Raw genomic sequence first — 14,831 nt, forward strand, 5'->3', positions numbered from 1 at the left:
GATTGGCCGCCGCGCGATGGGAAGTGGTAGTAGTAGTGGTGCCTCGAAACCTAACCTCAAAATGCTGCAGAAACAGTCCGAGCGAGCGGAGGAAAATTTTTCACCAACTAGCGCTCAGCCCTCCGGAATTGGGTTCGCTTTGTGGCGCTGATTCGAGACGACGCGGGGCGCAAATGGAATCTTTGCGGGGATTTTCCAGTCATTTTCACAAGTTCTGGAGGTGAATCCTGGAGGATAATAAGCAGTTTATGGTCGTTTTCGAAGCCGATAAATGTAAACATTGCTTATTTACTGCTGTGGGGGAAACCCTTATGAAGTGGGGGTTGTTTTTGGCAACATGAAAAGCCGTAAGAATGACAGCTCGATTTTTCTTCGGGGATGACCTTTAGTCGGGAAGGATTAGGTCCATTTTTGCGGAAGTTCCCACGCACCTGCGGTTAACGAACGGCACTTTGAGAAGCATGCACCAGCTAATCACACGGGGAATATGTGATATTTGTATATAATCAGCTGTGAGCAACATTTAAAAGCAAGTCGCGAGAGCCAAACAGAAGTAGTAAATCGCGGTCGAGGAGAAGACGAGTTCTGAAACACACAACTACCAATAGCCTGGCCCAAGCAAAGCATCAGCTTGAGTCCGAACGCACACCAGTTTTGGTTTGTTTTCCAAGTGATTTTGCCGGATATGCCGGGAATCTGACGGTTCTGGACCCTTTTTGGGACCTGGATGCAGATTAATTGCCCCCGGCCGCCATCTTGGATTTGCGAGGCGGAGACTCGAGGGCCCCACTGCAGAGCACCGTATTTAAAAACTTCACAACACCCCACCACCTCACTGCCCTCCCTTGCACCCGCCGCCCACTAACCCTTGAAGCCTCGCATGCGGTGAGTTGCCCCTGTCTCTGCTTCTGCTCTGTCTGACAGACCGACCCATCGTCATGCCTCTCTGTGTGTACAACAGCTCGCTGCTGGACGGCGCGTCGTCGATCGTGCAGCCATTCGCACATGCTGACTCGGCAGTGCTGCCAGCAGCCTTGAAGCAAATTTTGCAAATATAAACATTATAAACGATATGGGATTTTCCTTAGTGGGAATGTCAACGACTACAAAGCAAAGCCATGCTGAAAGTATCTGGTTCCGATTTCTGGTTGGCCCAGGACCTTAACCAAACTTAAAATCTACAAGAGCACAAATCTGGAGAACCAAACAATCGATTAAGCTGAAAACTTGATCGATGATTGATTACTCGATGGCGGTAATTAATCTATCAAATTTTCAGAGTGAATAGTTTTTTGTTTCTCCAGATTTGTGCTCTCAAAAATTTGATGCATTCACCTTAAGGGAAATTTCCTCAACTTTCCAGGACATGGAGTATCATCGTGCCTGCCGTGTCAAAAATGGCGACTTTGGCAAAGAAAGCTCTCAGTTAACTGTGAAAGTGCTGTTGGAACACTATGCTGAGAAGTTAACTTTATCTCAGTAAGGACGTAATGTCAAGAAGAAAAAGAAGCAACAACTTGATTTGTGTTGTTAACGCCACACTGTAGGGATTTGAATTAGGATCTTCCTAATGCAACATTTTCACAAAATTTGTAAACAACAAGGTCAGTAAACACGAAATTATGCACAAAATTAAAACAGCACACAGCCCTTACAGGCAAAAGACACAAAACTGCACAAATTTCGCCTAACTTATGATAACATGAAATTCAGCATTAGTGATGGATAAAACAGATCAACTACATACAAGAATGCTCCATAAACCACGTGGTCAAATATGGGTCTTGTTTCTGGCAGAAGACTACGGTTCATACAAATTTTCAAATTTGTGTATGGACAATGGGAGTGAGGAGCTTTGATTTTGCAGCATTTTTCCATCTTCAATGTGCAATCACACTAACCTTCAAATTTCTAAATTAAAAGCAGCGTCGGTCACGTTCTCAAGGCCATCGGGGAGAGTTATGTCAATGGGAAATTAATTTGGGCAACTTGGTGTTATATGTTCCACTTCGTTTTACGGGATTGAAGCTTCTTTCACACGTAAACAAGATTACATATCTTATATTTCCGCGAAAAAATGATGTTGCGCATATATGTTTTTCGAAAAGTATTAACTGCAAAATTAAATTCCAAAAATATCGAAAATCTGGCCTTTGGATTAACATTTTGCATCCGATAAGTAAGCCTCATTGTCGATGAAATACATTCTCTATTATTGTACTTATTACAAAATTTTTCACCGGGAGACGAATGCTAATGAACACTTTTAAGCTTAGCAGGTTGAGGTATTGCCTTTGGAAACACTTCTACAACGCTGTAGAACTTTTTTTTACGGGGGAACATATTGCCTGGGTTATTTTGAAACGTCGAGATTTGAACAGTTCACAAAATAATTAAACTTATACTCTTTTTAGAAGCTACCTGGCAAAAGAAAGTTGCATTCACAGCATGATTAACTAAACAAAAAACACCTTGACATAAATAAGTAAAGCATTTTATATTTAAGTTTTTCATTAAAGGGGGAGGGGGGCGTATTGTATCTTTTTACTTTATATAGTCGTCATTACTTAAAACCGAAGAATTTTAACATTTCACACCTTCCATGCATGTGGAAATGTTTTGTTAGTGATGGAACGTAGGATACCACCGCACAGTGATGCAAAGGCAGAAAATAGTCGGAAAGTTAACTTTCACTATTTATTCCCAAAATATGTTTGTATTTTTATATGATAATTGAATAGTATTATCAAAGATTTCATAAAGTGAAAGTTAAATTTTTAGTGCATTTTGAAGAACATGACCGACGTGATTTGATTTTTTATCATTGGGAAAATCTCATGAAATTCAACTTACTTTTAAATATGAGCACACATTCGCGTACATATCACACTAGTCTTAATTTGAAGTTTTTACTGTCAAGTTTCGATGAATCGTAACCTCATCTTACGCAACAGAGATTTTCTGTCGTTTGACTAACCCAATACTGAATACATTCATATATTAATGAGTATATTGAATACTTCTGTTTGGGTGTGAATAAAAAGGCAAATTTATTTAAAAATCATGATACTAATATATCTTTTCTTATTGGGCTTATCCCTGCCCATTTGAGTAGATCAACATTAGTCTTCCTCAAATGGGCGCAAAACCATCTCGTCTTTTGTATCAACAGAACTTACATAGTTTCCAAATTACACAATTTTGGCTTACATCTATAATTACATCTAGTAAAAGTTAACTACTTTGACTAACTCAGGCTGCGAGTATTTGGCTATATTTTTTACAGATGGTGTAACGAGAAAGATGGAAAACAAATTAAGACGAAAAACGATTAAAGATTCGGCACAAACTAATAAACGACTTGTTGTGCCCATAATTTGTGCGAGCACTCCAAAGAAAAAACAATGTGCAGGATCGAAGACGACGGTATAGAATATTGAAGGTAAGTTGTGATAGCAACGAAGGGCAATTCATTTTTGATTGAAGCAAATCCGAGATAAACAGAGATCTGGATACATCGCGACGAACACTTAGCAACTCTAACCCTATAAATTTACAACGATCTTCGAAACTAGGTAAATTATGGAGGTTACTCAAAGGGAGCTGACACAGTCCGAAGCGGAGAAACTTATGTTGAATCGATAACGATACTAAAGGATTCTAGTTTTAAACCATTCTAGCTCAAGGACCGTTTAACTTGATGACAAAGACTCCTGATTTATAAAAAGTCACCTAAAATGAGTTAAAATGCTGGTCTATCAGAGCAAAGAAACTTCAGTAGAATATGAGAAATCTTTTTCAAAACCGTTTTCAAGCTTTTTTATGGAGAGGAATCACTGTGCACCGTGCTAAGCGGTCAAGTCGATTAATTCAATTGGATGTCAGTTCAAAAGAAAATCCAATCCATTTGTTCTAATTCTAACGATAGATAGAACTAATGATAATCGATGTCCTTATTAATGATGACGTAGAAACCTTAAGAAGGATAACAATTAGCTCTTTATAACAAATATGAGAAAGGAACGGTTTTGAGATTACATTAACGACCTCCTACTTAGGAAGCAGAACTGATAGCAATTAGACAAACAACCCCATCTTCAATCAATTTGAGTAGGGATAGAACTGGCAGAAAGACAAATATGCTTTTGATTTTTATTTTTATTTTTGATGTAACATACATACTTCAAGAGTGTTATAAAAGCATTTTTACGTTTGTTAACTAAGCGCTTTAATTCCCAAAATGAATATTTTCATATGTCGTGTGGCAGGCACGACGATATTCTATGCCCAGGGAAGCCAAGGAAATTTCCAGTACGTAAAGATCCTGGACTGATCAGGAATCTAAACCAGACACCTTTCACCATGGCTTTGCTTTGTAGCCGCGTACTTCACCACTAGGCTAAGGAAGGCCCCGTCCACATATTAGGAAGGCGATTGAACTATGCAAAATGTTAACTCGATCGGCGAATTTATACTTTGCACAGTGGCGCTCAACCTGTATTGTATAGAAAAACACATGAAATCGTCGAAAACAACTGTTATGCACAAAAAGTGATTGGAAATTAAATTCATACAGCTCAAGGAAAAAAACTCAGAAGACCGTGAAAAACACAGGATTCTGCTCGATCCACCCTGCAATACTAAACATTGCACTGATAATCTTTAGAAGTCTCCAAATCGCCGAGGACCGTGGCCACTCAGTTGAATTTTTTCTCCATGAAAATAAGTTGTAAAATACTATCCCAATCTCCTCAACTTGTTTCTTTAGTTCATCATTTTATCGTGGTGCCAAAATATGGAGGTACTAAATATACATTCGATTTGAGGGTCGAGACTCTCTCTCTCTCTCTCTTAACTCGAGAGTATCAGACAAAACACTTTGAAAACATTGACAAATGTATTGTCGGCACGGTAAAAAGAAACGCTTTCTCTCCAAAGTTGGATTTTTCTCCTAATCTATGACTAGATATCTAACTTTGGAAATGGTGCATTCGATTCACATCCGGATGCGCTTAAATGCGCTCTTCTTTCGAAGTAGGGTATCTCGCATAGATTTAGATAAAAATCCAACTTTGGAGAACTGCATTTTCTAATTTTTGACCGAATTACAATAACATTCGAATTATTTTCACCGTACAGCCAACTAGCGCTCACTGCACACTCGTGGTGCTCGTATTTCTTTTTTTCAAGTATGACGTTTGTGCACTACCGCTACCTAGCTACAAAATATTTTTTTTAGCATTAGACGTTAATGTTCATGGTACTATGTTTGAAATTGATAATTGTGCAAGATTTCGTCTGTTTTTCCGTAGAACCAATTAAATTTATTGAATTGAAATAAATAAGAACAACACTTTTATAAGAGTTACATGCCAACGTTCTGTAATTTCCCATTTTGTAAATATTGTTATGGTACTTCTGAAGTCTTGTAGATGTCGGCAGTTTCTATAGCTTGTCCCGGTGTCTTCTGCATATGGTTTGAAAGTATTTAGGAAATAATCGTGCACAAAGTCAACGATCAGATTTTAAGTAACTGCAGACGAGAAGTTTAATCACAACGTATATAGAGGCAAAATAAACTTTTATGAAAACAGAATAAAATAACAATATATCTCTCCCATAGCTAATGATCTCGCCCTAAATGCCATAGATGGTGTAGCTCGATGCTCGATGAGGATCTCTTCTGCTTCGTAGCATCGCTAAAAAACGTGTATTTTTTTTCTAGTTTGCTCAGTAACAATGAGCTACACACTTGGTTACCAATGGCATTAAGGGCATTATCATAAATTAAGTGAAAATTTTTAATGTTTTGCGCGAAAAATGCCTCTGAATTGTCCAATAAGAGTATTGTAATTTATTGTTTTGGCCTAAATTGTGTGGAATATTTTTTTAATTTCTACTGGAAGGATACACTAACGATCCCCTTTTAAATTGTGAAAATGACATAGACTATAAATCAATTATAAAATAATAGAACAAATTGAAAGTGAAGTGAAAATACAGTCAACCTTCAAAACTCTATTAAAGGGACCATCAAGATAGTATCGATATATAGAACACAAAACCAGTGGAAATTCGAGGTAGCCATCAAAATTAACGTTTACTATGATTCTTTAACTCGATATCGAGTAGGTAACTAGATAAGAAATATCGAGTAAGGGAGAGCTGACTTAATTACGTTTTGTTTTATGGTTAACTGTTGAAAAATTATGGTATAGTTACAAGAATTTTGATATTTAATTTAATTTGTATAATAATAAATATTTTTTTTTAAATATTTTTTATCGGAACACCTATATCAGGGTTGACCAAAAACAGTGATTTATACATTAGGCGAATATGTATGTATAATTGTGTTTTGAATAATTACATTTTTAACCGTTGAACCTGTTTGTCGTGTTTAAATAAATAGTTTCTGCAACGATTCGATACCTTGTTATTATTGTATCGTTCCTTATGTGAATATCACGAAAGAGAGTTAAGGTACTTACTTGATATATTCCAGTAAATGGGAAATTATAATCCTATCAAGAGCAAATTCAAGTCACTAGTAATATTTTCATGAAATTACTTTTTGATCGATATGAATTCACTAAAAATAACAATAAATCATTGGTTGATTAGCATCACATAAATCATTCAGTTATTAATGCCGCAGATTGCTTCACTCTGTTTTAGAACGTGGTACATAACTGATATTTAAATGCCATTCTTTAAAACCATCACTAGAATCTCTTTCATTTCTTCAGGGTAGCATTCTTCCGATATCCTGCAAATCTGACAACGCTGACCCAGTGCCAAACATTGTTGTTCGCCACTAGTCCTCGCATCAGGACACTCACACACATTCCCCCCGAAAACTGACATTCGATGGCACTCACACTGGCGCACTTTCTGCCGCCAACCAAACCAACATCGAGAGTCGTCGTGAGTGATCATTGTTGTAGCAGGCTACTTCTTCTACATGCTTCACTTTTCACAATCGTCAGGGAGACCACTAAAAAAAATGGACCAGCCAAATTGATTCACAAAAATACCCCCTCGACTGCGGCCGAAACCACTAAACTTCACCGAAATCAAGCATACCTTGCGACAATCTTCACTTTGGTGCACTTTTCATTGCATTCCCGGTGGCACTTGATCCGAAAAAGTCGCGTTTTTTATTCACCACCCGCGAGAGAAGAGGTTTCACGAAACTGCACAGAACACCAACTCAACTCACTGACGGCTAGATTTCGGGGCCTCTTCTTTCGTGGTGCGCGTAAACGTAAAAACATAAAATGGCGTCGTCGTTGACTTCTCCCTCACTCACCCAGCGAATAATAGCTTTTCCAGCAAACTTTTCGTATGTGTTGAACAACGACAGGAGATCTTGCTGGTTCTTTCGTATGCTCGCACGAATCGAAATACTGAGACTAGAAAGAGTATAACTGCACTGTGAACGGTACGAGTGTTTGTCTGTGACTGAGAGAACTGACTGACAGTCGGACCCGAAGGGTGACGTTTTCTGCTTTGCTCTTCAGTCGGAGGCGGCAAGTCGCAACAGCAACAGGAAGTCGTTGTTTGGCTGTTCATGGGAAAGGAAGCTGATGCCGCGCGCCATCCAGCGGCGTCTTTTGGCACTTTTTTAGCTTTAGCGCTTGGGTGCAGAATGCAATAAAACATGATTGACTAATTGAAAACCCGTTCAACAGGAAACTCTCTTCCGGGCGGAAGTGGGTGGCGAGGAAGGTGATCATTTCCATGTTCGGGAGCCGTTGTAACGGATATAACGATATATCGATCACATGGTTGTTAACTCAACGGATATAACGATATATCGATGATCGATCACATGGTTGTTGACTTGAGTGAAGTCCTGGTAATCTTTTAAGTTTTATCATCATTACGTGTTACGTTGGCTTCTCAAAGATTCACTTTTGCATCAGGATGTTATTCCTATCAAATTGTCTGAAACTCAACAGGATGCTCCGTATACTGAGCACATTGTTGCAAAATATGGGTTCAGTAGATATGTTAAAACATAAGCCCACTGCCGAAGTGAGTTAAAAGTGTCAAGAAAAGAATGCATCTTCCAATATATTTTTTGAATTATTCAGAAATCCTTTAATAGGTATCATATATGTTTTAAACAGAAAACATGTTAATTATAATATAACGATTTATTTCACGGCTATAGTGTAACTAGGCATTCATCGTTCACGATTACGTTCAGATTGATCAGTACCCTGGCTATGACGTTGTGTAACGATTACAAGGATCAACCAGACAATGTCCCAGTCCCAGTTGATCCTTTGGAGAAATAACCTGAAAAAAGTCAAGCCTTTGTTCAAGTAAACCCCTTCACTTGATAAAAACGGTTGCTCTGTATGTTCCTCGATGAAAAAAAAATATAGCTCTCCTTCTAAAGCTCTCCTTCCATAGTTGCCATTTTCGTATTTGTATATCGTGTGGCAGATACGATGATACTCTATGCCCGGGAGAGTCAAGAAAATTTCCATTACGAAAAGATCCTGGACCGAACGGGAATTGAACCCACACACCTTCAGCATGGCATTGCTTTGTAGCCGTGGACTCTAACCACACGGCTAAGGAAGGCCCATCTACTCTTATTGTTGTGCTTGTTGTGAATTTTAACTACAATGGATCACTTTAAGGGGGGTGGATCCGTCATTGATTTCGGAATTTTCGAAAGCAGTTCTTTCGTTCAAAATCAGAAAATTTACAGAAAAATCCCAAGAAACATATTTTTCTTTAAGAAAAGTTGCTCAGAGCTGTTTTATTACACTATTATTTGCTTAATAAATGAATTAGTTAAAATAAAACTATTATTAAAGCATTATTCGCCCAGAAATGGAGAATCTATTCAACAACAACCATTTTAATAACGTTATATAATACATGTTTATTCAATGATCTTACCTTGGCTGTTCAACAATAGTGACATTATAAGTGACAACTACAACGTTTATTAAACATCTTAACCACCAGGTTTCCATAGAACATACAGAAATGCTTGTTCAGCGTTTATTAAACAAGATTGAATGACATGTTATTTGTAAACTGTTGAAGAAAAGTTGTTGATGCCATGATTACTTATGATTACGAGTATAGAAAATAGTAGGCTTTATTCAGCATTAGCTCAACGGAAAAACATGCTGAACGCAGACTGTTTTGGTGCTTTATTCGACTAAAATGGATATCATATTTATTTATAGAATTGATTGTATAAAATCACCAAAAGAGGTTTCTTAATGTTTCTTCAACATTTTTTTATGCTTGAAATAACAAAAATATTCATATTTATTTGTACAGTTTATTACACACTTAAACTTTATTACTAGGTACATAGCTAGAATTTGACACATTGGTATTAAATTTCAATTAATTAAACATTATTGTGATGCCGGGCCTCGAACCCAGGACCTTCCGATTTACAAGTGCATGCATCTCCACTGCTCTAACCAAGGTTACATACATCAGCAGGTTTAAAGCAGTACTTAAAGATACAATACGATAATCGAACATTTCATTGAAAAAATGTGTTGTTTAAACATCGTCTAAGTATTTTGCTTGCCTTCGGTGTAAATACACACCATTGTTGAACATTGTTTGTGAAAAAGTCTCAAAGGCAACTAATCATTACAGTTTCATAATAGACGAATAATAATAATAAAACATGCGGTTGAGTTAAAACTGTACATAGGCTATTATCACAGACAAACAGACGTCACACTCTCATCGATGTCCGTCGATCACCTTTTTAACGGTCGATTTGAATAAATGATAGGTGGCCAACTCACCACCCGCAGCGCTCGCGTCGTTTTTGTTCGTGTTTGACGTTTACACACTACGCCACCTGTTGGCCGATCGGCCAAACACACCGATTTTAGCATTGGGCGTATATGTTCTCACGACTATGATTTTCATCGAAATTTGTTCTAAGTGTTACGTCTGTTTGTCTGTGCTATTATTCTGGATGACGGTGATCATAGGTAATAATGACTTCTACAACTTTTCTTTAACAATTTAGTAATTATTCGTCATACAACCCTGTTAGACAAACGCTGAATAAGCATTTCTGGATGTTTGATGGATAATTGGTGGTATTAATGATGAATGCGTATTGTAGAATCTGCTGTAATGTAACTACTGTTGAATAGCCGAGTTAAGTTTATTGAATAAACATGTACCATATTACGTTAATAAAACGGGTGTTATTGAATAGATTCTCCATTTCTGGGCGAATAACGCCTGAATAATAGTTTCATTTTCATTTTACCTAAGGGATGGTACACAAATTATGTCACGCTAAAATTCAACTTTTTCGGCCCCCTGCCCCCCCCCCCCCCCCCTTTGTCACACTTTTTGTATGAGTCCTCCAAAAATTTTGTAAGGCTTGTCACACTTGGTTTGACCCCCTCCTCCCCCTTAGAGCGTGACATCATTTGTGCATGACCCCTAAGACAATTAATAAATAACTGGGAGCTGAATAAAGCAGCTATGAGAAACTGTTCTTAAACACCAGTTTTTTGGGAAGTTAGTTAATACTTGTATGTTGAAGAGATTTCTGATTACGAGCAATAGCGGTTGATACATTGAGTCGAATGCATTTAAAAGCAAATATATATTTATCTTCACTGCAGTTCTGAGCCATGTAAGTATTGCAGAAAAAGTGACAAAACAAGTGTTGGTAAATATTGGAAAAGCTTGTCAATCAGCTTTTTGTCACATATGGAACAACAGTATCTGAATGGATAGAAACAGATCATCTTCAAGTATTATAGAGAAGCTATTAAACAACCAAACTAAACTATCAATCAACGTTATTTCAACCTTGGTTCAACTAGCTTTTGAAATAACATGAAAGTGAAGAACTAAAGTGCTTCTTAGAATGTATGCAACATTTGATCATCACTTTATACAGCATGTACTTTTGTTCAACAGTCACAGCTGTTATAAAGCACTAGTTAAGCAGACATGTTTATTAATCGCCCAAAATTGTTTCTTGGGATGTGTTCACTGTGTTCTGTTCTCCAACTGAAACACAGTGAACACATTTACATCGAATTATTTTTAGTTTTGAACGGAAAAACTGCTTTTGAAGGTTCGATGATGACGATGATTACGATGACGGAGCGTTGAAAGTTAATTAGATTAACAAATATGAAAACTTTGTTTAGTAATCCTACCACCAACACCGAAAATATTTCTAGAAATTTTCGATTAGTCCCGACAGTTTCGAGTAGATCTTTCAGAAATTCATTATTGTTCGTAACGACCTCCACTGTGACCGTCCTTAGACGGACGATCATTCATCGATCGACCGGTGTGGCAAGCGTTGTTTCTTGGTGTAGTCAGGGGTGTATTGAGGTTGCAGGTAGACGTGGCGCGATCAACACTCCCCCCTTTAATGCACCGAAGACCCATCTGAATAGCATTTCCTCTTAGGCGGCATCCACAAATTACGTAACGCTCGAAGGGGGGAGGGGGTAGGCTCGAGCGTTACGACTCATACAAAATTTAAAAAAAAATCCATACAAAAAGCGTTACGGAGGGGGGGAGGGGGTCGAAAATTTCCAATTTGAGCGTTACGTAATAAATGGATGCCGCCTTACGCCATCCTGTGCTACCTTAGTAGCGATCATTCGTCCTTTTGGCCAGCAGTTGCAAGGGATACGTTCGTCGACAATTGCTACGATGCCGTTGATCTCGATCGGCTTCACTTCCGTAAAACATTTAGCTCTACGAGTTAAAGATGGTAGATAGTCACGGAGCCGCTGTTTCCAAAACTGCAGAGTCTATGAATGAAGAGTTGCGCGAAGAGTGAAACCAAATCTACCTATCGAACTGTCAAACCGTCTACCTATCGAGCAGACTAGCAAAACAGATAGGGATTATTTTCGAAGACGAATAAGAACAACCATTCAAAGAAGCCTCTTCGCGCAACTCTCCATTCATAGACTCTGCAAAACTGGTTTGTCATGACCTGGGACAGGCGCCAATTCTGCTACCATTGCACTATGGTCCAGGAATCAGTTTTACGCGGAAAGATTAGACAAAAACATTGAACAAAAACGGTCTTCTACAAAATTGTTTGTATTAGTAAGGTACTTTGTTTGGTGTTATTAAAAATTAGGGTGGACCACATTTTCATAGAAATTGTGTAACTAACTTTCTTATTTGTAGAAATTATATTATACATGCTTCAGCAAAGTTTGAGATCATTTAATTTCAAGCAACTTTGCTGAAATTTTTTTTTGTATCTCCTAAATTGACCGATTTAGAGCTATTTTCCTACAATGACATAGGGTGGTCCACACCTGGGAGGGAGGCACAGATACTACACATAGAATTTGAAACATTTTTTTTCCAAACTGCAAGATAACTCCAGTTTGCCAACGACAATCAAGGAAGGCTTGGGTAAAATCGTTAGTTTTCATTTGTTGTGTACCTTCGATCTTTATGGACAAACATTGAAAAAGGGCCACAGTTTTCTATGCGTTTAATTTTCAGTTTTATTGAAAACAGTAAAAAGAGCCTCATTCCAATACGTTATATTCAATTAGAATAAACGGTGCTCTCGTGACTTTACTTTTGAATTTTCATGAATTGATTCTTATTCGATTTTTGCTACTTTTGTTGAAATGTAAAAGTATGCATTGGCTCATTACGCGCTTTTTTCATGTTTGTCCATTGTTTAGGATCCGGGCTCACAGTGACGGTTCGTGACAGCAAAATCTCGGCTCACTGTGACGTAGAGAAATTTTGTATTGGTTTCTCCCTCCCAGCTCCGAACAAAACTGATTTTCTGGCTCTAGAGTTTTCAATTCAAATTTCTCATCAAAGTAGTCTATTAAACACTTTTAAAGCTTTAAAAATGCGTGATTTGGTGACTGAACAAACTCGCTATCTTATTCCGTTTGGGAGTTATTGTTGTTTTTCTTTCAAAAATATGCCTACTTTGATGGAGAATATCTCTGATTGGGGCAAACATAACAAATATCTTTTGACGGCATTCAAAAGACTTTTGTCTAAAATTGTCTATTATATCAAAAAAATACGGATGTGTTATTTTTGTAACTCTAATAAAATGTCATGAAAAACAAATATTTTTTATCACAAAACCTTTAATAACTTTTGAACTAAAATAGATATCAACAATCTTTCGCAAGAAAATTTGCGTTTTGTTATGTTCTTAAAATCGTTCATAGACGACTTTGACGAGAAACTAATATTTAAAAAACTAGAGTTGAAAAACTTATTTTTGTTGGACCACCCTGCGTAGATTAGGAAAAATTGCTCTAGATTGGTTAAATTTTGAGCTACAGAAAAACTTTTTTAGGCAAAGTTGATCAAAATTTCAAGTTATACCGCTTTGCCTAAGAGTATATACATTTTTGCAAATAAAAAAGTTGATTACATGATTTGTGTGATATTATGGAATACCCTTGTTTTCAATGACACAGTATGAAAGCTTATATTTTTAAAAACAATTTAGTAGAAGAACATTTTGGTCTTAAATTTCATTTTCATGCTCAAAATGCAAAATAATAAAGAAATACATACTATGAAAATCTTCAAAAAAGTTTTAGAGCCCTATGTTTTTTATTTCAGATTTCTCGTCAAAGCAGTCTATGAGAGACTTTAAGAACTTAACAAAATGCAAATTTTCATGCAAAAAAGTTTCTACTTACATTACAGTTCTAACGTGTTTGGAACATTTCTCAAAATTTCTCCATAGTAATTTTCATATAAACCTACGTTGACTTTTTGCCACCTTTAAATCATCAGCTAGAATGCAGTAAATTTCACAGAACACTATTTTTATGGTAAGGATAGTAAGGAGCATTATTGAAAACATAAATGGAAATAACGCTTTTGTTCCATCATTAACATTTTTCTTCCCATAATGCATCAGCCAACTAAATTCTTTTCCTTTTTAAATTTATGTTTACTATGATTTGAATTCATTTAGTTGTCTAAATAGTTCGACGATTTACGAACAAATTTTGTTCTTCTATAGCTATTACAATGTCTTTGGTGTTAAACACATATTTGATCTGCTGACAGAACTTAATCAAATATTTGACATCGTATGTATATTTCTTACTAATGTTCTGCTTTTAGCGTTTTTTAGTCTCTACAGAGATCTCATTCGTTTTATTGGAGATCCTTGAGAAGTTTGTGATAGTTTTATTTGTCAGACGACAACCCACTCTCTCCAGAACCATGCAAGTAATTGAGATCTAGCTCATAGTTTATCATTTTGTACGGACAATCGAAAAAATACAAATCTATTGCCCAATACTGTTTTTACTAAGGATTTTATTGCTTATAAACATAATATTTTTGGGACGGTTTCTATGTATCATATACTTAAACTTGAACTCTATTGAAGAACATCTAAAAATTACCTTCTAAATAACTAGACCCTAATGAGTCAATTGGCCCTTTTGTTGTAGAAGAATTTAAATACGAAGATTTAGTAACTGGGCTACGAACCGCAACATAGATAAAATCTATATCTCGTTGTTCATATGGTGCTATGTTTTCTTTTACTGCAAGTTCTGGCAAACATCTACCCCTGTCATATAACTGTTACATAATGATGATCTAGTTAAATATTGAAATCTGTGGTGAGACAAGGTGGGGCCGGGAGTGAGGATGGTACGCAACATGAAAATACCGTATCAACCACGTCAGGCTTATAAGAGGAATGGATATGTACAGTAATGTAGATACAGTCATCGCTTGCTGTTGCCAAACAGTGAAGACCCTTTTTAGGCGCTTGTAGCGTTTCACTGGCGAAAGTTCGCACTAGGGAGGCT

At 37.0% G+C, this 14,831-nt stretch overlaps 1 protein-coding gene across 7 annotated transcripts in view; it reads right to left on the reverse strand.

The window, feature by feature from the left end:
- The window catches only part of LOC5563839 (MOG interacting and ectopic P-granules protein 1), a 54,574-nt gene extending 47,099 nt beyond the window's left edge, over nucleotides 1–7,475 (reverse strand). For 3 of the 7 annotated variants that reach the window (XM_021842075.1, XM_021842074.1, XM_021842069.1), the window contains exon 1: nucleotides 7,087–7,474. The gene's annotated coding sequence lies outside the window, so the exon portion shown is untranslated. Of the gene's footprint in view, nucleotides 1–6,491; nucleotides 6,569–7,086 lie in introns of those variants that run through there. The other 4 variants (XM_021842070.1, XM_021842071.1, XM_021842072.1 and 1 more) reach the window with 4 other exon arrangements.
- Nucleotides 7,476–14,831: the final 7,356 nt, after the last annotated feature.

Source organism: Aedes aegypti, chromosome 2 (assembly GCF_002204515.2).
Source record: "Aedes aegypti strain LVP_AGWG chromosome 2, AaegL5.0 Primary Assembly, whole genome shotgun sequence".
Classification (NCBI taxonomy): Eukaryota; Metazoa; Arthropoda; class Insecta; order Diptera; family Culicidae; genus Aedes; species Aedes aegypti.